Source organism: Pleurodeles waltl, chromosome 8 (genome assembly GCF_031143425.1).
Source record: "Pleurodeles waltl isolate 20211129_DDA chromosome 8, aPleWal1.hap1.20221129, whole genome shotgun sequence".
Taxonomy (NCBI): domain Eukaryota; kingdom Metazoa; phylum Chordata; class Amphibia; order Caudata; family Salamandridae; genus Pleurodeles; species Pleurodeles waltl.
This window is the reverse complement of record NC_090447.1, coordinates 1,389,153,284-1,389,180,621: the sequence shown is the minus strand read 5'-3', so window position 1 is coordinate 1,389,180,621 and position 27,338 is coordinate 1,389,153,284. Positions and strand designations below refer to the sequence as shown.

The following is a 27,338-nucleotide window of genomic DNA, read 5'->3' as shown; positions in this document are numbered from 1 at the left end:
GGGTGTGGAAAAGGAGCAGAGTTGGCAAAATGCGACATCCAATCAGCTTTCAGGCTACTGCCGATACACCCAGAGGATTTTGATTTGTTGGGTATGCACTTTGGCGGGGCAATCTATGCTGACAGAGTACTCCCAATGGGTTACGCCATTTCTTGCATGCTTTTTGAAGCATTCAGTACCTTTTTACAGTGGGTTTTTGTCAAAATGAGCGGGCATCGTGCGGTGACTCACTGTTTAGGTGATTTCCTTTTTGTAGGACCAGCAGGATCTGGGGATTGTGGGAGGGCCCTGGTTTCCTTTCAGAGATTGTCTCAATGGGTGGGGGTGTCCTTGGCTCCCGAAAAAATGGAGGGACCTCATTGTGTGCTGACTTTACCGGGCATCGAGCTGGATGTGGACGCCTTGGTCACAAGATTGCCAGCTGCTAAAGTGGCTGAGATGTTGGAGTTCTTGGGGCGTATACGTTTATTGAATGAGATTGACCTCCGCACAGCACAGAAGCTGTTGGGTTACCTCAATTTCGCTTGCAGGGTGGCTCGGGGGGGTAGGACTTTCTGTAGGCAGTTAGGCATAGCTATGTCTGGAGTGGTACTTCCACACCACAGGATACATGTGTTGGTAGGTTTGAGAGAGGATATTAGGGTATGGGAAACCTTTTTGACACAGTTTAATGGTGTCTCCATGTTTTTCTGTGAAGAGGACACGGTATGGCAGGTGCAGATTTTCTCAGATGCAGCGGGAGCATCAGGTTTTAGGCATTTTTGGGTCGGGAGATGGTGCGCAGAGTCATGGCCATGACAATAGTTACAACAGAGTAGGAGTATTGCTTTTTTAGAATTTTTTCTGCTCCTGGTGGCATTGGCAGTATGGGGGCACGAGCTTGCAATCAGGACTGTGGTTTTTAATGTTGACAACATGACAGTTGTTGAGTTAGTGAACAGGCAGAGAGAAAAAGATCTCAGGGTGCTACATTTATTGCAGAAATATATGCTTAGTTGCTTGTCATTAAATGTTGTTTTCAAAGCTGCATACATACCTGGGGTGTACAACGAGATTGCAGATTCCCTGTCTCGTTCACAGTGGCAACGTTTTCGCAGCCTGGCACCAGGATGAGAGCAGAACAAGACAGCTGTCCCGGCAGACATTTGGGAGTGGGGGGGCGTGATGATCACTGGGCTGGTGGAGATGTCTTTAGCTGAATCCACCCTGAGGAATTACCGACTGGCATGGTTGGATTTTCAGTCCTTTGAGAGTTTTTCTGGCAATTTCTGGCTACAGAGTACTAGAGAGCTTGAGTTGCGTGCATTGCGCTTTGCGCTTTTTCTGATACAACACGGTCTGTCATCCGCCACCATTGGTGACAAATTGGCAGGGGTATTCTTTTATGGAAAGCTGTTTTTTGCCTATGGTCCGGCTAGGGAAGATTTGTTGGGAAAGATGTTGAAAGGTTGGGGTAGTGTTAGAGTAGGATCAGTTAGAGCAGCCAGGGAACCCATTATGTTCGATTTGTTGCCTGAAATATTGCATGTTTTGCCAGTTTGTTGTGTAAATGATTATGAGTTGGCGCTTTTCCGTTTATGCATGGTGTGGATGTTTTTTGGCGCTTTTAGAGTGTCTGAGCTTTTGGGGGTGGGAAAGGCGGTAGGTGTGAAGGTTGGGGAAGTTTGTCTGCATGGGGAACGTTTGGGCATTTGGCTCAGGCGTTCCAAGACTGATCAGCTATGGAAAGGGAAATGGGTGTGTTTGGAGAAAGGTGGTAATGTGGTGGGGTCTCCGGTTTCAGAATGGATGAGTTTTTGGGAGTGTGCGGGGTCTTTGAGAGAAAAGGGGTTTTTTACGCACAAGTCTGGTGCTAAGCTTACTGCTTTCTAGCTTTTGTAAGTCTTAAGGATGGTGTTACGGTGGACGGGTTGCCAAGCTCATGATTTTGGCACGCATTCATTCCTAATTGGGACAGCTACTGCTGCGACACATTTAGGTTGGGACTGGGCGAAGATCAGGAGTATAGGGAGGTGGAAGTCTAGATGCTGCAAGCGTTACGTGAGACCTTGGGGGTGGTACGACCGATTTTTGCAGCAGCTTGCGGCAGTACAGGGAATATGTTTGGAATTTGTGGTCTGGGAAGGTTGTAAAGACTGATATTACAGTTTGTTTTCTTTGCAGGATGTGTGTCCGGTCCACGAAAGGACAAGGTGATCACATGGCTGGTCGGGCATTAGTTTATCCACTGGGCGGCAAAATTTGTGGAGAAGCAGAACTACGGATGGGCATTGGGACTGCTGAGTAACCAGCATGAAGTCTTTTGGTGGGGTAAAAGTGGCATGAGGTGGGGTAATTTGCTTTCCTTCATAAGTTCTAGTTTGCCGAATTTGGGTTGTCCTGACCTGCTATTGATTCATCTGGGGGAAAATGATCTTGTGAAACTGTCGGGGCTTACACCACTGCAACACATGCAGAGAGACTTGGAGCTACTCAAGCAGAAGTTGCACGGCACATGCTTGGTTTGGACTGAGGGTTTTCTGTTGGGCTCATGATATTAAGGTTTTAAAGCATGAGGACATCACGGAGCAGGATGAAGTGCTTTTCAGAGCAGATGGTGTGCACCTGTCTGAATTGGGAAATGCTTATTACCTTACGAATCTTAAGCTGCTGGATGGTGATTTGTGGGGTGAGAAGATGTGGCTCAAAGAAAAGGTGTAAGGATGTCAGGTTGCAGTAGTGTTTTTTCAGGTTGGGGCAGCAAAATGCCACTTGGGTTTGTGCTGGATGGCAGTAGATGGGGGAGGATGGAGAGTCAGATGCGGCCTTGGCCACCCTTCCAAGGGACAAAACAAGCAGGTGAAAGATCAGAGTGTGGGGGATGCATGAAGAAGGTAGGGCATGAAAGGAAAAAGGGGAATGTGTGGGGGAATAGAAGCGAAAAATGCTGGGTTAAGTAAAAGGACGAGCAAGGAAATGTTAAAGGGTCGGGTTTCCTGAAGTTGGGTTTCGTTGAAAGTTCAAGGTTATGTTTTATGTTACAATCCTGTCCTAAATAAATGGCTTTTTACATTAAACGGTTTGTGTCACTGAATATGTGCCGAGAGCCCACACATTAAAAACCGCAAAAGAGGCATCGTTTTTTTACATCCATAAAAGATACCATCCCCCACAAGCATATCACCCTTTCAACATTGACACAATGAAATACCTGAACTTGATACTTGGTGCTCTCATAAAATAGAGCGACATGAGGACCGAAAGTATTTATAGGCGGACACGAAGATGTGAAGTTGCGACCAGAGCAGCCGACTTGGGAACTGGAGAACAGGGATCGAGTCTTGACGTAGGCTCAACAACCTGTGATTCTAGGCAAGTCACTTAATTTCCCTATGACAATGAAAGTGCCCTTGTGTAATGATTCTGGTACTCATGAACGAGCCTTGTCGGAGCGCTCCAATATTTTCAGTCAAATTAGTGCTATACAAAAACCGTGCAAAAATAAATAAAAAAAAGAAACTAGCTCCATCAACAAGCATTGCCATCGCTATAGAGTCTGCGGTCGGCTCTAATGAAGACGCGGAGACATAGGTAATTATTCAAACCTCTTATTTTAATATAGCACTCTCTGTCTCAGCGTATGCGTTCTTTTGACCCCGCTCCCACCGTTTCATCGCTCTTTATCTCCTACCCCTACGTCACATTGCGCCCACCATTAGCCTGTCATGGTGAGGGCTGTGACCCGGACTCCTCTCGCATTTCTCTAGGCTTGCCCAGCAAATGGGGAACTCTACAATCGCCAACAGATTTGGCTTTCCTGCAGTTCATACACAGACCAACACGTCAATACACAGATTTGCGTGCACAGGCACCACAAACTGTCTCAAAAGCACACAGCCAGCTTGCATACGGGTAGTTCATATGTGTGTGCATCACCCTGCCTTTATGACTCCAGGTCTCAGAGGTGTCAAATTCAGTGCCAGGAACATAGGGCAGCTTGTCCTTATGGGTGCCAGTTGGAGCTCCACTGTCTTTGTTTTCTGTCAATTTTTTATTACACTAACAGTGAATAATAATATATTCACTATTAATTAGTGTTTTAAAAAAGGAATACAATTATCTGGAATATGCCCTACCATGGCAGGTAAGGTGAGTAAAAAATGCTTTAAAATGTATATTGTGTGTGTGTGCTTTCAGTTGAGAGTTTGTTTATGTGAGACAGTGTATGTACGTGTGAATTTGTGTATGTGTGCGGGTGAAAGTGGAGGTCAAAGGGCATGCGATGTCACTTCCGCCACCCCTGGCACTTCGGTGAATTGATGTCAATGGTGTGCACCAGCACCTGTACTGCTGCTCGCTGCTTATATGCATGCTGTCTGGGAGCTAGACTAGCGTTGTTTGTGCACGTGAGACTATGTATTTGCTGTCTTTGATCACGTCTATCCGTATTATTGTCGGTCTCTGCCTTCTCTACAGGAAGACCAGACCTCTAGATTAGGCAGTACTTGTTTTAGAAGCCTTTCACAATACACAGAAAAAAATGCAGTGACGAAATCGTATATTCCCAGATTTCTTGATCACACACCACACCACGTTTTGCTGAAATTAATGTAATGAATTAATTTTAAAACATTTCTGCCATTCCCTTCTTTCCTGTTTCTATGTGGGCTGGAATTCAGTTTTTACAATTACTAACATGTATAAATCAGAAGTGTTTCGAGTGGGCAGAAATGACTGTGGTGCTCAGGCTGCTATAAATCTATAAAATGATTCTGCACAGAGTGCGATCACCTTTCACTGAGCAAGTCAGAAATGACAATTGGAGCCCCGGGTTATGTGGTTATTATGGTCAATCTTGTACAAGAGCACGTGTATTTGCGAGACCATGGCATGTAACTTTCCAACACGTTGGCGCCCGCCAGCAGTAAAACAACACTGTCAGAAAGGCAACTATGTTCAACCAGTTAACCAATTAATCTATCAATCAATCAAAGTTTATGTTAACATATCCTAAAAAACGATGAAGATATGTAAACAACAACACGGTAATAACTGAGCAAAGCCACTCCTGAGATGGAACTGTCCGCTGCAGGAGAATCATGCATATGCACTGAGAGCCTCTGTGGCTAGGTACCGCATAGGGCTTTGACCCTGTTAAAAGTTCTTTGGTCTGCAGGGACACACCAAGTGTACCTTCCACAGAGAGTGGGACAGCTGTCCTCCCAGCTCATTGTAGGGTACTAACAGCGGTGGCATTGTGAACTGTTTTCCTGATGCCTACAGAGGTAAATAATCTGCTAGCCTCGTCGTGTCAACTGCCTGTTAAGTTCAGAACTGGCCCCATACCACATCCCAGTGTGTGTGAGTGTAGTGTGTGTGTTTGCGTGTGTACATACCTTGAGTGTATAGCAGACGTGTGCACAGAGTACTAAGTTAGCACATGCACACTACAGAATCCTGTGGGGACTGTATACACAATTGTGGATGGAGGTCACATTCAAGTTAGGCATTGTAAATTGCATAACTCTGACTCAACCTAGCCTTTTGATAGTCCATGAAATTGAGGGGGACAAGAGACAATGGTGTCTTTGAACTGGAAGGATGTTTCCTGAGCATGCCCTGCCTTTTGCTTCCACAGAGGTGCTACTAGCAAAAGCTAGCTAACTGGCAAGTGTGAAGATTGTCCTCTCCTTTGTATACAGTGTTTTGGGAACGTTCAAGGATCAGAGAACTTCCTAGACCGACCCCGCTTCCTACTATCATCTGAAGAATAAACACTGTGCCCATCTTGGCTGAAGAGAGTACACCAAACTGTGGAACTCTTTTGAAACCTTTTGTGGGGTAGACACCCAAAATCAACAAAGGATGACTTCAAGGATTGTATGAAGCGTGAGAGGCTGTAGGTTCCACTTGGTGTTCTAGGATTTCTTGTGACAAAAGAAGATACACCCACCAGGATGTTGGAGGGGAGTAGCCTTTTATGATCCAGGGCTGAAGTCCCTGTCTGCCAACTTCCCAAGGGGATGAAGGATAATCACCCTAGAAAACTGTACCTGCTGCTGAGTACATGTCTTAGAAATAGTACTGCAGATCTGAGAGAAGGACACTCAAGGTGTCTCAGCAAAATGTCTGTCCAGAAAAGAAAACCACAGCGAGCTGACTATGAGCTGTGTGGGGCGGGGTGGAGGTGAGATTCCAGAGTTTAACTACCCGGAGGAGCTGAGGTGTCCAACAGCCATGCTTGTGTAGTGGTCATCTGCAGATCGTCCACAGAATTGTGACACAGAGTTTGTTCCCCATGACGCAGCATACAGTGAGAAAATGGAGGCCGCAAGCATTGGAACTGCTCTCACAATGCTTGCCTGTGCTACTGACATCTTTCTGCCACAGCACAGCTCTGCAACTTCATTAGGTAGCTGTCTGTGCTGCTGACTTAGTTGTGCACTACGGCAGCTGTTTCACTGCATCAGTTACCTGCTCCTGCTACCAACATCGCTATGCCACAGAGCATCTCTACTATTTCACCTTGCGACTGCACATGTTGCCACATCACTCACACCCTGCACTGCAGGCAGCTTCATCTTGTGAGTGCCTGTGGGGAGAACCTGTCCTCACCATGACCCAGCAGGAGAGACCAGGCTGAGAAAAACATGAACAGTGGAGTGGCTCTGGCCTCCGAATCCTGCCCATCTGTGTCAGCATGAGCTCCAACCAAACCTGTGACCTCCACCCCTTGCCTGGACCGACCTTTACACTATCGACTATTACAAAGGAACCTGGGAAGAGGGGCAGAACTAGACATGAGGCCTGTGAAGACTGGCAGATGCACTGGTGGAGACTGGACTGCATCTTCAGCTTGGGTAAAGATACAACTGCTCCTCTCAAGCCAGCAAGAGGTCGACAGAACGTTTTGAAGATTACTACCAGACACTGGCCCAGTGGTCACCAATTGGGCAGAGAGATAACCCAAGCATCTGCCTTATTTGTGTGAAGTGTGAGCCTATGACTCTGGGTTATGGAATCTTGAGGGAGTATAGCACTTTAACATGGTGATACCACTGTAGAGTAATCTTTTGTAATATGCTGTGCCTGTAACTCACTAGGATCCTTAGTGGTATAGAGTTATTTTAGGAATAAAATAGTTATCTTTTATTAAGATCAAGTAATGTCCAGACATTAAAATTATTGGTGGGTTATTGTGTGCATTGCTCAGTTCTAAGTCTCTAACCCCACACCACCTCCATGGATAAGCTCTGGACTGCTGGTCCACATCTAACATATAAAGTGAAGTCCTAAAGGGATGTTCTTGGTGCTCCATTTCTCGGGTCCTCAAAGGTACAGCCATAGCAAATAAGGTCTGGTATAGCAGTGGTAAACGCCAAAATCCCCAATGGTTCTGTATGCCCAGTCTGATAATCACAAATCTGATCATAAATATCAGCATTGGACATATGAACACTAAAAAATTTAACTTTGGGGCTGACAAGAGGGGTAGATTGTGTCTTTCCATTAAACTGCTTTATGAAGAATTTATCTTTAGAAAAGAAAAATAATAAAATATGTATAATAGGGTATGTTCTGGTTCCCAACGGTGTACCACCTAAAACAGGAACAGGTGTAATGTATGCATATGGGGATCACACCTCCTACACAGTAGCCAGTCCCACAGGACCCCCTTCTGATCAAAATCTGGCAAAAAAATTGCCTAACCATTTGTCAGTTTCAGTTGTTCCTATTATTCATTAATGACCCCTCACTTCGATAGCCATGCCTCTTAGCTGGAAAGATCTACTGCAGCGATTCTTAATCTGAAGAACCTAGTGGTCCGCAACACCTACACAGAGGGCCTGCAGTTGTTTAGAAAATTAAGTAATTTTAGCAGAATAATAAAATATATATAGAGATACATAAAGAACTAGGGGCCAGATGTATGAAATTTTTTTGCACTCGCAAACAGTGCGAATCGCAGAATTCAGCCGTTTGCGAGTGCAAAAAAGTGGTCTGCGATGCATGAAAGGCATTCGCAGACCAAAAGCAAGAAATCGCAAAAATTGTGTTTTTTTGCGTTGCGACCTGGATTTGCGAGTCGCAATTTGCGATTTGCAAAATCCACATCGCAAGGAGATGCAGCAAAAAATCGCAAATTGCGATTTTTCACAGAATGACATTTTGCACATGCAAAATACCAAGAAAAGAAACCAGGGGGTAACCTGGTGCAAAATGTAAAAATGCATTTTTAAATTGTACATGTGAAGCACACATGCCCTTTTGGCATGTGTGCACCTTACATGTCCCAAAACAAATTTTGGGGTGCAGCGGAGGGGGCCTTAGGCCCCCAGCACCCTGGTGTTTTGCATTTCCAAAATTGCAATTTCTGGTTCAGAAATCGCAATTTTGGAAATGCTAAAAATTTGCAGACATGGGCCAACAGGCCCATAGCTGCGAATGGGGCTGGTATTGCAATTTGTGATTCGGTAATAGCATTTGCGATTTTTAGGAAATCGCTATTACCGAATCGCAAATGTGATACATGGCACTTTGCGAATCGGAAATAGCGATTTCTTAAAAATCACTATTTCCGAATCGCAAAGGGCTGTGATGATACATCTGGCCCTGATAAATGTAAAATTCTAACTTCTAAATGTGAAGAAAATAAAAATTGAGGGTAAAAATGAAGGGCCTCATTAGGAGTTGCAGTTTAGCCACTTGAACTCCATTACGGTGGTGGGGAGGCAGCAGTCAAGCCGGTCACCTCCCACCATCGTATTATGATGTTTCCGCCTGGCTGACACCCAGAAAAAGTGTACCAGCATTGGCTCAGCTTCCTCAGGAAGCTAGGGTCACAGCACCCTAGGATTGTGTACTGTCTGCCACTGCAGACGGTGCGCATTCCAAGGGTGCTGACAGGGGGGCCATTGAACTGCCCACGACGTTGTCGCAGGAAGTTCAGCGGCCCCCTCTGGCCCCAAATCTGCCTTACCGCCAGCCTTTTCTTGACGGGGACCCCGCCATGGAAAGGCTGGCGGAAAGCAATGTCGTAATCAGCACAACAGTGTCAAACTCATCACTGCGGTGGCTGACCACGACTTTCACCGCCGCCAACCCATCTGGATCTCTGATCCCAGCAGTGGCGGCGTTCTCCTGGTAGTCCGAGCGCCAGGATCGTAATCTGCCGGTCTGAATGCCAGGTTGCAGTAGTCGGACCACCACTGAGAGTTTGGCGGTCCTTGGCCCGCCAAACACATAATCATTCTCTAAGTTGGTATCCCCAGTTTGATCTCTGGCAGTGGGCAAGTTCAGCAAAGTGGCCCTAGTATGACTGACTGTTGGCCTCAAACAAAGCAGTGATTTGGGCCAAAAAAAAAGACAGCCTGTAAAAAGAGCAAAAAATAAAGAGTGATATGCTAGTGTCTAACATATCAGTTTGGCTTTTAGAAATAAATTAAATTTTGAAAGATTTCAAACTTCTCATTGAAAATAAAAAAAATAATTTCGATTATGTATTTTTATTTGTGAATTAAATAAAATGTCATAATGTGGGTATATTTTTATATACTTTTGATTCTGTTAGTTTCTGTTTTTTATATATTGTTTTTAGGTTCTGGTACATTCTCTAGGGTCCCTCCTGAGTCAAAGTTGTCAGATTTCTAACTACTAAGGACTTAGGGCCTGATTACCACCTTGGCCGATGGGATACTCCATCACAAACGTAACGGATATTCCGCCCGCCGTTTTACAAGTTCCATTGGATATTATGGAACTTTTAAGATGGCGGATGGATATCCGTCACACTTGTGATGAAGTATCCCATCCGCCAAGGTTGTAATTAGGCCTTTAATGTGCTAAACCGAATTAGAAATCCAGTTAGGCTACTACCAAGACACAACCCCTTGAATAATACTGCATAGGAATTGTTCCCTGGTAATGATCAGTCTCATAAGGTGAGTTCAGGGACTCCAAACCTTCTTCTGTAAATGAATCTTACGCTCATGGATCACTAGAAACAAAATATGAAGTTTAACATGTTTATTTTAAAAATCCTAATAATTTGATGCACAAAATGTGAACGTTAAAATCACAGAACACGGAATTAAAGCAACAAAGAAATTCTTCATGAACAGTGAAATAAATAAAATATTCTAACATGGTAATTAAATTGTATAGCCCTAACACATTACTTGTGCTATCTCTAGTCGCTATGCTAGTTCTAGCAGATTAGTAAATAATAAGCCCATTCCTGAGTTTTAAAGGTGGTGTGCAAACCTGTTCTGGGACAACCAGGTCTGTTGTTTCATCTGGAATACTAAGCCTGCTATTCCTATCTCAAAGACAAGGACAGTTGTGTCTGTCCAAGAACAAAAACAGCCTTGGCACCAACCAGTGAAGGTTGAATGCCTCACCACAGCCGTTTGTTAGAGTGGATGATCATGCTGTGCTAGGTTTTGATCTTTATCGCCCATGTGAAGTCCTCTCTCTCATATAGTATGATAGTTGGATTTTTATAGGATCCTATCAGGAGATTAGTTGAAAAAGTCCTTACCTTTGTTATTACTTTACTTCATGTAATGAAAACAATGATAGAGCATGCAGACATTGATGTAATGATTAACTTAGCAAGAAGTCAAATGATCATTGTTGTAAAGGCATCAGCTCGATTATCACATTTATCTGATTTATGTTAGTTCTAACAAACAATCCTAGAGAGCAGATGCATGTGATGCAAGCATTTCTGCCCATGTCTAACTTTTCACACATTCTATGAAGGAAATAGAAGAATCTAAACACACAGGCCCATATTCATACTTACTTTTACACGGAAAACTGTGTTAGTGCAGTTTTGCATGCAAAAGTATTGCGCCGGCCAGCACCATTCCTGGATGCCGGCCGGGCGCCATATTTATGGAATGGCGCTAGCCGGCATAATGCCCTGTTAGCGTCCTTGGAGAGGATGCTAACCCGGTGGGGGAGGAGTTGGGGAAAATAGAGCTTGTGTGCTGAATAATGGTGCTACAATGTTTAAAGGCAAAAAAATGCCTCCAAGCAGTGTAAGCCATTTCCTGGCGCACAACCCCCTTGGGCATGGCTCCTGTCTTAGTATAGACAGGAGCCATATCAACCACACCAATGGCCATGCCCAGGGGACAAAAGTTCCTTGGGCATGGCCATTGGGGCCAGTGCCATGCAGAGGGCCCCAAGCCAGGGCCCCCGAGTGGGTGAAAAAAAATGCATTCTTACCGGGACTTACCTGGGATGGGTCCCCCATCCTGTGGTGTCCCTCTGGTGTGGGTGGGGGTGTTCCTGGGGCAAGAGAAGGGCACCTGTGGGCTCTTTCCATGGTCAGTGACCATGGAAAAAGGCTCACAGGTCCCCTAACACCTGCCCTGACCCAGGCGTTAAATAATGGCGCTACAAGTTAGCGCCATTATTTAAGGCCCCCATACACCCTGTGCTAGATTTTAGCATGGGGGATAAATATGGCGCTAAGGGCATATCGTCATTTTCTGGACGGAAACACCTACCTTGTATCTCATTGACGCAAGGTAGATTTTCGCATCCAGAAAATGACGTAAGCTCTAATATTTTGGCACTAGACATGTCTAGCACCAAAATATAAATATGGAGTTAAGTTTACGCTGGATTTGCGTAAAAAAAATTACGCAAATCCTGTGCAAACAGAGTATAAATATCCCCCACAGTGTGAAGAAAATGGAAGAGCTTGAAAGGTAAAAGGCATAGTGTTTCCGACAGTGGAATAACTTCTAAACTAAACAATAAGCATAGTGAGCCAGAGTGTTTTGCAACTACTTGTTCAACACTTCTAAATTAAACAATCACATAGATAATTAACTGGTATGAATGTATTTTGCATAAGGTTATCACAGCTTCATGACACATTGGCAAACCCGAAGCATATCCTAGAACCATGAATTCGATGGAGTCACCGTTATTCACTTGTTCAATGTTTCACAACACGACTTCATACCTCATGAAAGGTTTTCTGCATTGAAGAAACACAATATTCACAGCGGTTCAAATCAGAGAAATTTCTCAGGTAGTTGTCCCTGGGTTATTGAAATCTGAACCCCTCTCCCCTTACTGACCAAGCTACGCTCCCTGGTGCTAGACCGGGTACTCCTCGAGTGTCTAAAGTTTGTATAAAAAAGAAACATGTAAGGTCCAGGCAAATTAGAAATTCATAATCAGGTAGTCAAATGCACATAGAAAACATACCCATGAAGAACAAATGGATTTTCTGTCACGACTCCATTAATACAGTTCCAAAGACTGCATCAGGAAAGCTTCACGTGAACCCACATTGAGCAGTAATGTCCCGTAATTTTGCATGATTAAGTGTGAAAACAATGATCTGTTTTTCTATTTGCTGTGGTTGATTTTTTCCATTAGAACATCGTTCTCACGATGCCTGTAAACATTGTTCGTGACCCGCTTGTAACTATCGTTTGTAAGTTGCTTCAGAGCGACAGCAGCAGGTTAATTTTTTAGGTGGAAGAGCTGGGACAGAAAACAGCTCTCTACACATCCGCCCAAGCGCGGGTGTAAAGAGAGATCCACTTGTGTAGCGCTAAATACAGATGTGCCATGACCCCATCACACGACCCCTTGCGTCCAGAAGCTGACAGTGTTCCTGAACCCAGCGGCACACGTCATCACATCCGATTCGGCCGGGAGACTCCCGATTTGTAAAGCCAAAAATTGCTTTATTATAGTTTTATGACGTCTGTAATTACCCCCATATTAATGCAAGTCAATAAAGGTAATAAAATCTCCCCCCCCCCCCCACCCCCTATTGATGTTTGGAAACCTCCCTCTCTCACAAGTACAAATGTTGGCATGTGTGCTGCGGTGCCCTGGAAGTGTGTGCGCGCGAGCGCTTTACTTTACCTTCCATTTGTCCGTATATATTTAAAGTAGGGACCGCCCAGCGCGTGCATGCAAGCCCCTGACGAAATTTCCCCAACAGCCTTGAATATACAGGTCCACATTCTTTTAGGACAGTTAACACTGGCGGCGCGATGCTGAACGATATGTCCACTCACCTCTTGTTAAACAGACCTGTGAAGAAGATTGTCCAGTATTCAAATTTTGGACACCAGGGCTTGGATAAATCCCCCTCCTGACCACCGTTACACCCAGTACCAGCCTCCGAAGTGCACAGTCTGACTGTGGAATTCGCGGGACAAACAGCAGCTCCCGCAGCGGAATTTGGAAGGGCCTTGAACGCCCACCGTGGATTGGCCAGGCAGCTGGCTACCGCGAGCGTCGCTCTCACGCGCGCTCCCTTCGCACTGAACTCAGCAGGAAGTGTGCTGCGCTGCCCCCCTGGTCGCTGACCCCAGTTATCACTTATTAACTGGGCAGTGGGGTCTCGTTTTTAGTCACAAAGCAGCGCACTGTCCTGCTGGTGTCTTGGGCGGTGGAAGTGGTTCTTTATCTCACCTTAGCATGCACGTGTTCTCAACCTTGCAGGTTTAGGAGCTCGTAACGTCGGCCTGTCACACTACAGACTAAATTGCCTCTACTATGACCCTAAGCTTAGTGACTGACTGTCCTTCAAACCGCAGGCATGCCGGTTGAATCCTAGAGCCACATCCAGGGGTTTAAAGGTTGTCCCACAAACGTTAATGCTCCCCAAGCCTTCAGAGACCCTTTAATTATTAGTGTCCAAGACCAATGAATATCTATGATGTGTCGACTCAGGGCCCCTATGCACATTGTGCAGTGGGCGCCCATCATTTTCAGTAACCCCACTGGTCACCACGTGGAAAGGAGCCCGATGTGTGTGCATATGTTAGCAGCTCCTTTTAATGGTGACAGACATGAGCAAATACAGAACACTAGAGATAACTTTCTGCTATATTTAAGAGTGCTAAAGGACAAACACATGTCATGTGCACTTGCACACCTTTCCAAAGTTCTCCCTCGACCCACCTATTGAGGTGTCTGCTTCTGTGTTAGGGTACCACCTTTTACCACATTGGAAACATTTTGTAAACGTCACATTGAGGTACCTCAGAATTGGAGGCCCATTTAAGGATTTGGCCCTATTTGAAACAAAGGGGACGATTCACAAACAATTAGTGGCTTGATGAGTTATATGATTCAAATAGGATTTTTAGGTCGAGCCTAAGCAGGGTGCTGTGTTGGACTTTTTTTCCTTTTGCAGGGTCATCTCCAATCTTTTTGCCTCCTGCCTCCTATTTTTTCTGACCTGTTGTGTTGGCTTTAGGCCTCTAGGCACTTTACCACTGCTAACCAGTGCTAAAGTGCATATGCTGTCTGTGTAAATTGAACTGTTGATTGGTTTTTCCATGACTGGCATATTTGATTTACTGGTAAGTCCCTAGTACAGCACACTAGAGGTGCCCAGGGCCTGTAAATCAAATGCTACTAGTGGGCCTGCAGCACTAGTTGTGCCACCCACATTAGTAGCCCTGTAAACATGGCTCAGACCTGCCACTGCAGTGTCTGTGTGTGCAGTTTTAAACTGCCAATTCGACTTGGCAAGTATACCCACTTGCCAGGCCTAAACCTTCCCTTTTCTTACATGTAAGACCCCCCCTAAGGTAGGCCTTAGGTAGCCCCATGGGCAGGGTGCAGTGTATGCTTAAGGTAGGACATATACTAATGTGTTTTATATGTCCTGACAGTGAAATACTGCCAAATTCGGTTTTCACTGTTGCAAGGCCTATATCTCTCGTAGGTTAATATGAGGGCTGCCTTTAACAATGATTAAAGCATAGATTCCCTTTAGGAGCAAATGATATGTGGAGTTTGGGGTCTCTGAGCTCACAATTTAAAACTACATCTTTTAATAAAGTTAGTTTTGAGATTGTGTGTTTGAAAATGCCACTTTTAGAAAGTGGGCATTTTCTTGCTTAATCTGTGACTCTGCCTGTTTGTGGATTCCCTGTCTGGGTTAGTTTGACAGTTGGGCTGTTTTCACCTCTCTCTAGACCAGGGGTCTTCAAACTTTTCAATGCCGCACCCCCCCAGTAGAAAAAAAAATCTTCAGGGCCCCCCTGCCGAATTTTTCATAATTAATCTAATAAATTGGCAACATTTAAATACATCTAGACGTATTTAAACATTGCAGTTAAGTTGTGTTACTCTTTTAAAACTGCAGTCAAATACATTCTACCAAAAATACTTTTCTGGCTCAGGCAGGACTCACTAACGTGTAAAAGTGTACACAGTGTAATTATTAGGGGTGGGGTGGGGGTTTTCAAGAGTATTTGGAGTCTCTTCCCTTTTGACACATATTTGCAGCTTGGTTATCGATGACAAAACATATTAGTAATGGCCCATTACAAAGCGATAAACAAAGCCCTGTTATCAGCATGGTGCTTAATTTGGCCAAAGCCTAGGCCCCCCCGGCACAAAGGGAGCTAGGGTGTAGCCCACATATCCTGATGAGCCATCTGTGCTAGGAGGGGGGGAGGGGGGTGGTCACTTACACCTGAAAGGGCTGTGCCTTCCTTCACGCAATGCAGTCTCCAACCCCCTGGTGTGTGCCTGGGGCCTGGCCTAGGCAAGGCAGGATTTCACAAACAAGAGAGACTTTCTTTTGAAGTAGGTCTACTTCAAAGGCAGAACTGGGTATAAGAAGGACACCCAAACACCTGAAAAATTAGATCACTTCTGGACATCAAGAGGAACCTCTGCCAAGGAAAAGAGCTGAAGTGCGGCAGGATTTTCGACGTAAACCTCGCTGGGCGTGGAAAAACAACGCAAAGCCTGCTCCGACCCAAGGTGCTTGTCTGGATCGACGCATCGCTCTCTCGCAGAGAGAAAAAACGACGCACGCCAACCCGACCGGAGGAGGAACGACGCACAGTCTTGCTTGCGGGTGAGAAATCAACGCATCCCTACCCTTTTTCAACGCACATTCGCCCATTCAGTGTTATTTTGACGCTACCCAGGTACTTTTGAACGCTAACAGTGTTATTACTCTTTTCTCAAGGATTTAAGACTCTTTTTGCTTTTTAATTCATAACTTGACTTGTGTATGGTGGATTTTTGTCGTTTTGGTCTTATAAATATTTCCTATTTTTCTAAACCTGTATTGTGTCATTTTGTAGTGTTTTCACTGAGTTACTGTGTGTGTTGGTACAAATACTTTACACCTAGACTCTGAAGTTAAGCCTGCCTGCTCATGCCAAGCTACCAAGGAGCTGAGCGGGGGTTTGCAGAGGATGATTCTCCTTTACCCTGACTAGAGTGGGGGCCCTGCTTGGACAAGGGGTAACCTGACTGCCAACAAAAGACCCCATTTCTAACACGCTGTCACTCGACATGCTGTACCTACTTCTGTAGACTTTCAACTGCACCTATCACACGCCCATCACTTTCATTCCTTACTTGGTCTGCCTTACAAAATTCCTTTGCTTTCTTTGGTAAATGCTTAACATTTGTCCCGCCTTTTTGCTGTCTTGTTACTACCCTGGAAACTGACCCTGTTACATGTATTAGTTCACTTCTGCCCATTTAGTTTGTTTCGGTGCATAACTTTTTTATTTTGGCGTTTGAATCGACTCACAGAGCCATCTCCCCACCACCTCCCGTCCATCATTCTATTTAATTTATATGTTCACGCTGTGATTTACACATGGTGCTTCGTTTTTTAGAAATAATTTGTCCCTTGTTTCAAGTTTCCTGTAGCAGCAACGAGAAGATGCAGATATACTGCGTATTTTCTCCCCCACTGCTGCTTGCAGTTCACTTAACCTCCCCGTGCAGTCCCCACACCTCCCCCTCCCGCTGCTTGTTGCTTTCAGAGCTTCAGCACACTGCGCTGGGGTCTGACGCACTTCCTCACTGAAACTGACGCACTTGCACCGATTTTCTACAGCACTTACTCGAACCTTTATACTTCTTTTTCCTGTGCGTGCGGATTCATCTTTTTGCTCTTGTATGTAGCAAAGGACCATTGTAATACTCCCTTTTAGTTTAACCCAGTGCTTGAAATGGAATAGCCCTCAGGCTCTCCTGTTGCACTTCTCCATGCTGCCTCACTTCCTCGGCCTAGGGACTCAGTTGTCCAGCATCCCTATGCGTTTGCAGGCAGGGACTGTGGTGTCCCTCATCCCTCGTGCCTCTGCACACGTGTTTGGCTTTTTGTCAGCACAGAGCCTCCCATGTCCTGCATTCTTCAAATGTCTGCACGCTGCCTCTCTCTTTCAAGTAATCTCTGTCTTTCTCAGCACAAAGGAAACAGTTTAAACTTCAAGCAAGTTAGCCGTCTTTATTCATGCAGTGTCGTTAAGTGTATTTATGCACTTTTGCGGTAAACTATAATTGCACTTTGTCTTTCTGGAAATGTGTGTCTGGGATGGGTCTTTTTACACCTTTGGATTAAACAGAAAAAAATAGTCACTTCTGTTCATGTGTCTAAATATTGAATTCACTTTAAGGAATACCAGCATTGGTCTCTGTGATTGCACGGTGCTGCAGAGGCAGCAATGGTATGTTTCCATTACTGAGCACCTTATAATGTGGCATGGCATTATTTAGAGCTTTATCCCTGAAACACTGAAACCCACTACAGCAGCGCTCACTGGGTGCAGTCCATGTCTTTTCTGGCACAGTATTGGGGGCAGGGGAGTAACTGTGACTTTTTTTGAGTACCTGTGAGCTTATTGCTCCAGGATTTCTCCAGAAGGTAGGTGATGATTATCAGAGCATTTTTATTTAATTACTTTAGGTTTTGTAACACACTGATTAATTCATTAAACACTGTTTCATGGCACACTATACGTTGGAAAGAACACCTTTATCTGGGCATTAATTGCATTTCCAGTGTTCATTAAATAGCACTAAATCCAAACCTTGGGTTTGTGGTCATTCACCAGTAGGAGGTGAAGTAACAATAGCTTTTGTGGCACCCAGGATAATATGCTGCACGGCTAAATACTCATAAGGTTCCAAAGGTAAGAAATATTGGTAATGCCAATGCTTGTAGTTACTACTGCTTTGAGATCCACAAGAATCCAAGGTAGAAGACAGAGAAGACTTCAAGTTCGTACATTTCTATGCATACACCTAAACCTAAATCATATGTTTTAAGCCAGCAAGCATTTCACCAATTTGTTATTTAGATGCAAATGTACTTTAACTCTCTTTCAAAAAAAAATTCTCCACCTGGGAAATATTTGCCCAAATAGAGTATTTCCTATTCCATCAGACTCAACATGTACATTTAGTTTACGTCACATAACCTTTGTTGGCGCTAAAGTTATCTGTGAAACTGTTTTTTTATTAAAACATTGGCAATATTGATGACGAGTATCCACAAATTTTCGGCTTTGTGGCTTTTACGAAAATTAAAGTGGCATCCCATAGACCTTGTCTGGCAACAGCCATAATCCCACCATAATTCTAAAGCTACCGCTGCAGAAGGACCACCACAAGTGCAGATTTACTTAGTACAGAGGGTCCATATGTGAGCAAAAATATGTACAGATCCTGATTATGTGAATCAAGGGCTACCATTTGCAGCACAATTTGTGCAGTTCAACATTGAACGTAGTTGAATAAGACATTTATTAATGTGTTCCAAAGTATTTGCATCTAAAGGTTTGCCATTATAATATAAAGTATTAAAGTTCTTCCAGCTGTAAATGTAGCTAAATCAGACAAAGTTGTAAAGCACACAGTGGAGAATTGTCTTGTGCTTCACAATTGGAATGCACTGGTAGACTACTTCTCGGATTTGTTGTAGGAAATGTAAAAAAGAAATCCACTGGAGCAAAAATGAAACGTGAAATTATCATGCAGCATTGAGCCCAAGCAGAAAACACACAGCCGTTTGTAGTTAGAAACCAGTTTAGGCATAACCTGACACCGATACGAGCAAGGTGGAAGGTTCATTTTAGGATAAAATAAAATAAGTGACATGAAATGTGAACCATAAGCATTTACAACATCTACACACAAGTCCCTGAGCACTCTCTCCGTGCCTACAAACAGATTGCGGCCTGATAAGACAATGGGTGCATACTTGAAATAGCCCAGAGCACACAGGTGCACAATTAAACAATGGGTGCAAGGAAGAGCCCAAATTCTGAGCTCATAAGGTCTGAGACACACAGTGCCGCCAGCACACAATTTTATGTAAATTACATTTACCATGAAGCACGCACACATTCATGGGTCAAAGAATACCCTGTAATGAAGCACTGTCAAATGTATAATAAAGAACGTGCAATGTATTAGCTCAGGAATAAAAAAAATTCTAGCTTACGCGTCAAGAATTTTCAATTCTATTAAGGACACGGAGGCGAGGATTATGCTATCTATTTCTTTACTGACTCAAACACAGCAGCCAATAAAATAACAGTAAACAAAAAACTTCATATCCCATGATGCTCATAGTCTCATATCACATGTAGCAATCACCAAGCGTGACCTGTGGCTATTATAAGTCTGACCCACAACGTCATATCCTCTTTCTTTGTCCCAACAGATAACTATTCAACTACTTTCTCGAACTTCTTCTGTAGATGCTGGACCAAAAATTCTTCTCCAACACTCCATACATCTGAAGAGTAACCCAACAAAAGCAACAAGCCAAACCAAACATCCTAAGAGGTGATGAAAAAAGGTCGTCTTCCACCAAAAATATCGTGATAAGAAATCAGGAATTCTTCTGCTCAGATCCTAGGATAAACAACAATAAATAATAATATCTCATATTGTCAGGTCTTCCAACCAAATATTCTTTAAATACTTCTCTAACGATAATCAATTGAGGGTATAAATCTTTACATTTGAAAAAGTACACATTTGAGCATAACCTCCAGTAACAATAACGGGTGGGATAATCCTCGCCTCCGTGTCTTTAATAGAATTGAAAATTCTTGACGCGTAAGCTAGAATTCTTTTTATTCTATGTCAGGACCGGAGGCTCAGATTATGCTAGTTCAAAGCTGATTAATAACAACAGAGGCAACATCTACAACAGGTTTAAAATAAAACTTACAAAAAGTACATTCAGAAGACCAGTCAGCTGTCTTCATAATATCTTGCAAACTGGAACCTAAGACAAAAGATTCAGAGGCCATAGCCCCTCTAACAGAATGGGCCCCAAATTGACCGGTATTAATACCCGCTTCCCCCATTAACCATTTAATCCATCTCGAGAGCGTGGGTGAGGAAACTGGTTTAAAAGGTTTCTACAAAGTAATTAATAATTGACCATCCATGGTCTGTCTAAACTCCTCCGTAGCCAGCTCATAATCTTTCAAATATTGTACCACACATAATTTTGATTTATCCGGGTACCAAGGATAGGTTACTGACCTGCAATTAGTTTTGGTTCTTCTGGAAATATTAAAAGTAACACCCTCAGGAGAGTACACTCTACCAGACAAATCCAAAGCCTTGACATCCGAAACTCGCTTACAGGAAATCAACTATAGCAACATAGTCAACTTCGCTGAAAGTTGTTTACGGGATAAAAACTTATTACTAGGCCAAGAGTCTATAAATTTCAACACAATGCTCACGTCCCATAACACCGAATATTTGGCCTGAGGGGGATTAGAAAATCGAATACCTCTCAATAACTTACAAATAAGCCCACTGGTTTACCATCAATAGGCTTATGTCCAGCCGAAATAGCTGATCTAAAATTATTAACAGTCCTATAGGCCAGACCTGAGACAGCTAGCTCGGCCAAAAAATTAAAAATTCAATACATGATTCCAAGGGATTGATACTCCTTCCATTACACCAACTAACCCATCTGTGCCATGCAGATGTATATCTCTTGTGGGTGCCAGAAGCCCATGCTTGCTTGATAAAGCTCTCAGCTTGCTGCAAAATGCCTGGGATTTTACATTTTGCCTTGAAACCATCTATGCCATCAACGTAAGATTCCCCGATAAAATCATTGGATGTTGATGGCCCTCTGGACTCAACAATAGATCCTGACGAGGAGGAATGAGTAACAGGAGAGCACAGGCTAACTGGAGTGCAATAGGGAACCAGGGTTGAGACCTCCAAACTGGAGTCACCAAGACTAAGTCTGATTTCTGTCTCAGAACCTGAGACAGGACCCTGGGAATTAATAGAAACAGAGGGAATGCATAACCCCGAAAAGGGGACCAATTTTGTAGAAAGGCATCTGTCGCTGAGGCCAGAGGGTCCGGCCTCCAACTGAAGAATTTCGGAATCTGGGTTTTGAGGCGAGACACAAAAAGATCTATCTCGCAAGGACCCCACTCCCGGACTATCTGTTGGAAGATAATCAGATCCAGTCTCCAATCGCTGGTGTCCGTCAGGTATCTGGAGTTCCAGTCCACAATAGCTTTCTGAGCTCCAGGTAAGTACTCCGCAAGAATTACTAATCTGTGACTCAAGCAATAATGCCAAAACTCCTTGGCTATCTCCGCTAGAACTCTGGACTTCGTTTCCCCTAACTTGTTGACATAGCGTACTGCTGACATGTTGTCCATTCTCAGAAGGATGCAGCAGTCTGTCTTGAGAGGAGATAAACTCTTTATCGCAAACGACCCCGCTAGGAGCTCTAAGCAATTGATGTGGAGAGATTGCTCTGTCATTGACCAGCGACCCCCTGTCACTACAGACCCGCAGCAGGCTCCCCATCCCCACTGACTGGCGTCTGACTCTATCACAACCTCTGGATGGGACCCGAATATGGCTCTGCCTTTTCATGCCTCCATGTGGTGAAGCCACCACTGGATCTCTTCCCTGACTTCCATGGATAACGGGATCAAAGCTGAGTAACTCAATCCTTGTCTTAGATATTTGATTTTCAATCTCTGCAGAGCTCGATAGTGTAGGGGGGCGGGGAAGATTGCCTGAATGGAAGAAGCCAATAGACCCACCAATCGAGCAATGTTCCTTAGACAAATAGTCGGACTGGTTAAGGCTGACCTTAATTCCCTCTTTATATTGTGAATCTTTAACGAGGGAAGAATCAACTGAGCCTGAAGAGAGTTGATCTTGAAACCCCAAAACTCTATCACTTGGGTTGGATTCAACAATGACTTCTGCGCATTGATAAGGAAACCCAAATCCTGTAATAGACTGATTGTCTGTATCTATAAAGTCGGTGTATCCTGAGCCATCACTAAGATGTCGTCCAAATAAATAATTAACCGTACCCCCTTGGTTCTCACATTTTCCACCACTGGTCTCAACAATTTCGTGAAGCACAAAGGTGCTGAGGACAGGCCGAATGGGAGAGCTGTGAATTCCAAACATTGACCCTTCCACTGGAATTGGAGAAATCTCCTGTGAGGAAAGAAGATCGGAATCGAGAGGTAAGCATCCTTTAAATCTAATCTTACCATCCAGTCACCTTCTATTAGAATATATCTTAGCATGTGAAACCCCCCATCTTGAAGTGTCTGTACACAATCCAAGAATTGAAGTCTTTTAGATTCAGAGCCAGACGATGGCCTCCACCTTTCTTGTCTACCACGAAAATGGGATTGCAAAACCCAGCTGGGTGAAGGGTTGAGAAAACGACCGCCCCTTTGTCCAATAACGCTTGCACTTCTACATCTATAAACCTCTGACTTTTGAGGGAAAAAATCATTTGAGTAGGGGGAGCCAGTTGACACGGAGTGCTGATAAACTCCAGATGAAAACCTGACACCGTCTGAAGAAATCCAAGGATCTCCAGAAATCTTTCTCCAGTTCTCCCCACACAGTCCCACTCTTCCCCCAAGAATAACTTGAGAGGGGTGAATGAGGCTTACCAGCCTAGGAGGCGTCCTGAATCGCTCCTTCTTGACCTCTGCGATGTCCTCTGTGGAATCTGGATCTACCACCGCTGGAACGAGTGGGGTAGAAGGTGGCATCGGATTGATCACCGGACCAGTTACCCCGTCCTCTAGGGTAATAGTTTTGGGGACTTCCAAAGGATCCCCGGCTGGGCATTCGTCCACCATAACGCTCTGCCCTGACAAAAAGGCCTCGCTTAAAAACGTTTTTAAGGGACAATTGCACTTTGTCGAGGGTGGAAAAAGTGGAACAAAATGTTGGCAATTCTTTAATAAAGGATGATCCAAACAGAAGACCTTCTGCAGCTGGACCCACTTCCGAAGAGGCTAAATTGACTAGTTTAGGATCCATACGTATGGATTTCCTGTGCTCAGCAGGAATAGCACAGTTGGTGTTGCCTAATTGGCACAAGGCTCGTTGTGCCTAACCCAATAACCCAACAGGGATGCCTGACTCCTTCGAAACGGCCGCCAAGTCTAGAATTTTTGTCAGGGGGCCCGACATGTCTAGCAGCTTATCTTGGCATGAGCGCCACGACCTATCCAAACCTTTTTTAGGGTCCTTAGAATTTCTTTTCAGAAAGGTAACCATTGTAGGATCAATCTCCAGAGTATCGGCCACGTTATTATCTAAATCAGGTCTAAGACATTCTGCCCTGAGGCGAGTTCAGACTTCTTTATCATAGCTTATTCTTAAATTAGCATGGACATACAGCGCAACTTCTACAGATGGAAGCCAATTGGAGGACCTGGGATGTACTATCTCCGAGGGATCGAAATCTAGCAAATGAGAAGTGGAATGCTTCTTCACTTTCTTACTAGGGGCTGGAGACTTCAGATCGTCCGAATCCTGATCAGAAGAGTCACCTGAGGTGGATGAATTATTTAAAGTGCTGTAATTATGCTCCGAATTTCGTTTCCTGCGAAGTTTCTCAAACACATCAGCATGTAAGTCCTCAGAGGGATCCTCACCTGCAAGATTCTTCGTTTTGGCCTTAGATTTTGAGGCTTCTTGAGGGTTACTCCCCTCAGGGATAGTAGGAGACTTATCTGACATCCAACCTTGAGAGTGAGCGTATTCTAACAATTGCCCAGAAAAGGGGCCTAGCGCTCTCACCAAGGCATCATTCACTGACTGTTGCACTCTAGAGTTGAGTGCCTCTACCAAATTAACTTCAAGTTGGTTATCATTATCATCAGGGTAGTACCCTGTGTCTTGATCACTCCATTGAGCCATGTCACAGTAGTGTATGGAATTATACACGCAAAAATAAAGGGGGAGTGAAAAAAACCCTTACAGGCACCAGAATGTGAGGAGAGAGCCCTTAATAGTGAGTGGAGGGAGCTGCCTGGTAGTCACTCTAGGCAGAGACTTATAGGGATTTTACAACCCAGAAAATAAGTATCTGGGCATCAGGAAGGCACTTTTGGGGCCTGTGCACCCAAATCAATAATCAGACGCGCCTGAAATCACAAGCCGATCTCAAGAAAGAACTCCGGGGCAGAGATCGGCTCGTAAAAATGCGCGCGCTGGGCAAAATGTGTTGACAGAGACAACAGACCACGCACTGCGCGCGTGTAGCGCTCCCGCTCCACAAGTTACAGATTTATGGGGCATAGAAAAGACAGTAAAAAATACTCGTCTGATCAAATAAAGCGCGCAAAATCGCGTCGCTGTGTTGAAACAACCAGATATTATACCAAACAATCAATGCATATGAAACACATGAAGAGAGATCATTTATCTGCTGCGAAGCAGCACAGAAAGAGGATATGATGTTGTGGGTCAGACTTATTATAGCCACAGGTCATGCTTGGTGATTGGTACATGTGATATGAGACTATGAGCATCATGGGATATGAAGTTTTTTGTTTATTGTTATTTTATTGGCTGCTGTGTTTGGGTCAGTAAAGAAAGAGATATCATAATCTGAGCCTCCAGTCCTGACATAGAATTCGGGGTTATGGCGTCACATGGTTTCAAGTGTTTTTCCATTTTAAATCTTTAACTTGCAAGTTAACTATTATTTACTATGTGTCATAAAGCATTATGTCAAATTGTATAATTAGACCTGCCTGTGAACAGACATTAAAGAAAAACCGTAGCGGCAGGGTGTGCAGGGCTGAGGTACAGTCCACAGTATTTTTCTCTCTATTGCAACAGTTAATAAATACTACGTTTGGATTGCCAAGAAGAGTTTGCATGGTTGTTTGAGTCTAAGGTGTGGTTTTGTTCTCCCCACAACAGATATTTCTTACACACGTATGCATCATACATATGTAATATCTAAATAGGATTTGTAAAGGGGGTGTACCCAGAGAAGTGTGGTGGCCAGAGACATAGCATTTAATTTCGGTGAATACCCACAGAGTAGTTAGTATCTTTAGGTGTACTCACAAAAATTGGCAAATACATTGCACATACATATCTGGGCAACTAAATTATCACAAACAGCTTTGGCAATAATGTGGTGCCGCAAGTTTGAATAGTGCCCCAGTTGCAGTCACATTCCGTGACATGTATGGCTTACCACCTGAGCACTACCCTGGCATAAAGTTTAGCATTCTTAAACAGAAAACTTGAGGAGTTGCATGTACCACACATGTCACTGGGTTCAAAATATTGCATCTCCTGATAAAGGTATTCAACCAAAGATGTTCAACCTGTCAACCACAGCAAACTCTCGATCCCAACCACAGCCATCCCAAAATGTAGTTTCTTCATCAAATGTGTCAGGGGCTATATTTGGGAGCTATATGAAAATGTATTCTCCAAAGTGCAGTTGCACCAATGTTATGGTCTGAAACTACAGTGGAATAGAAATAGAACATATGTCACAAGAGACACATTTAACTGTTTTGTTCAACATCTGAAATCGGTCCAAAACCCTGCAGCTCATACTATCTTACAGCTCCATCACCCGAGTGTCTGTCGCCACTCACCTCGTGAAACTCCATTGGCTGCCTATATCCAAACAGCTCACCTCCAAATCTTTATGCCTGGTCTTTAAAGCCTTTAAACAAGTCAGGCCCATCCTATATCACTGACAGATTTGTCCATCATCAGTCACCAGGACTGCAAAGATCTACTTCACTTAGGGCCAGAATTATCAAGCCCTTGCCCTGCCCTTGCATCACACAAGGTGATGCAAGGCAACGCAAAAGTTTAAGTCTGATTTACTAAGCCATGCAGAGCCATCCTGGGTGGCTCTGCATGGCTTAGTATGTCTGGAGCAACACAGGGAAACAAAGGTTGCTGCCTTACATTGCTCTGCGTTGGGAAGGCATTTCAAATGTGGAGCACAGATGTTCCCATGCTTTCCACCCATGGATTTTGTCGCAGTCCTAGATTTACGAAGACTAGTAAACCTGGAAATGTGTTAAAAAATACTATGCCTTCCCAACAGAAGCATAACGAGGAGGAATATCTTTATTTCTCCTCCTTATTTCTCTTTCCATGTGGGCTGCATTCTGCAGCACATGTAGAAAGAGGAGAATGGCTCTGCAGGATATTTTTGTGCAGGAAGGTGTCCCTTTCTGCACGAAAACTATCCCGCCTGTAAGACATACACCCTTTCACCAGGGGGGTTCAGAGTGCCTGCATTGGTACTAGGCAGCACACAGTGACCAGTCCAAGGAGAGAGAAGGAATGCGTCATATCTTAGTAGATATGGTGCAATCCTGCTCTCTCCTTGCCATGCAGAGCAGCACGATGTCTTGCTGCATTGCGCTGCATGACTTTTTAATAAATCTGGCTCACAATATCTAGGTTATTCCTCGCTTGGCCCTTTCTATTAAGGAGGATGTGACTTCTCTTACTTTGCGGCAAATACCTGGAATACTCTTCCTTTGAACATTAAAATACACCCACCCTCAATTGTTTATTAAAAAAAAAGAAAAGAAATGTCTGTTATTTCAACCATCTTAAATCTGTATCCTCTTTAGTGCCTTCATTCTTCTCCAAGCAACAGGATAATCCGCCCATATTGAGGGTGACAGTCACACTTTAAAATAAATAAACAAACAAATAAATAAATAATGAATTAATCATACCTTGGTCTCCAGTCTAATTTTTGTGATTTTTCATGCTAAAAATGTTATACGGAACCAGTTATTACGCTGTCCACAATGAACAACAACACTACTTCCAGTTTGGTTTCCTGAAGTGGCAGACTGGATGTGGCTTAGCTGCCTAAAGCTAAATGGTAGTAAAATGGAGGTGCTGATACTTACCCCTTGTACGTACACTCTTTGATTCGTTCCTATATCCCCAGGCGAGAATTATGTTTAAACAAAGCCAATCTGGCCACCATTCCCAAAATTAGATTAGTAAGGAATGGAGGCTGGTCCATTCCTTTTTTGGAAACGCAATTACAGAATGCCTTGCTTCATAAAATGTGTCTGTGCAACTCCTTTCTTAGGTTTGAAAAGATGCTGGAGACATAGCTCTTTCAAACCTGGCTCGGCTCTCCTTGGTCCTTCATCTGCTAGCGCTGGAAAACTCCATTGGGGTAAAAATGCACTATAGAAATTATTTGATTGATTGATTTAATGTACATGCTGTATGTTTAATAATCTGACCATAAA

General features: G+C 43.9%; 1 protein-coding gene across 2 annotated transcripts in view; it reads right to left on the bottom strand.

The window, feature by feature from the left end:
- Positions 1-13,275, bottom strand: part of LOC138248663 (transmembrane 4 L6 family member 4-like) — a 163,522-nt gene extending 150,247 nt beyond the window's left edge. Inside the window, exon 1 of one of the 2 annotated variants that reach the window (XM_069202432.1) lies at positions 13,038-13,275. The gene's annotated coding sequence lies outside the window, so the exon portion shown is untranslated. The remainder of the gene's footprint in view (positions 1-13,037) is intronic. The other variant, XM_069202434.1, reaches the window with a different exon arrangement.
- Positions 13,276-27,338: the final 14,063 nt, after the last annotated feature.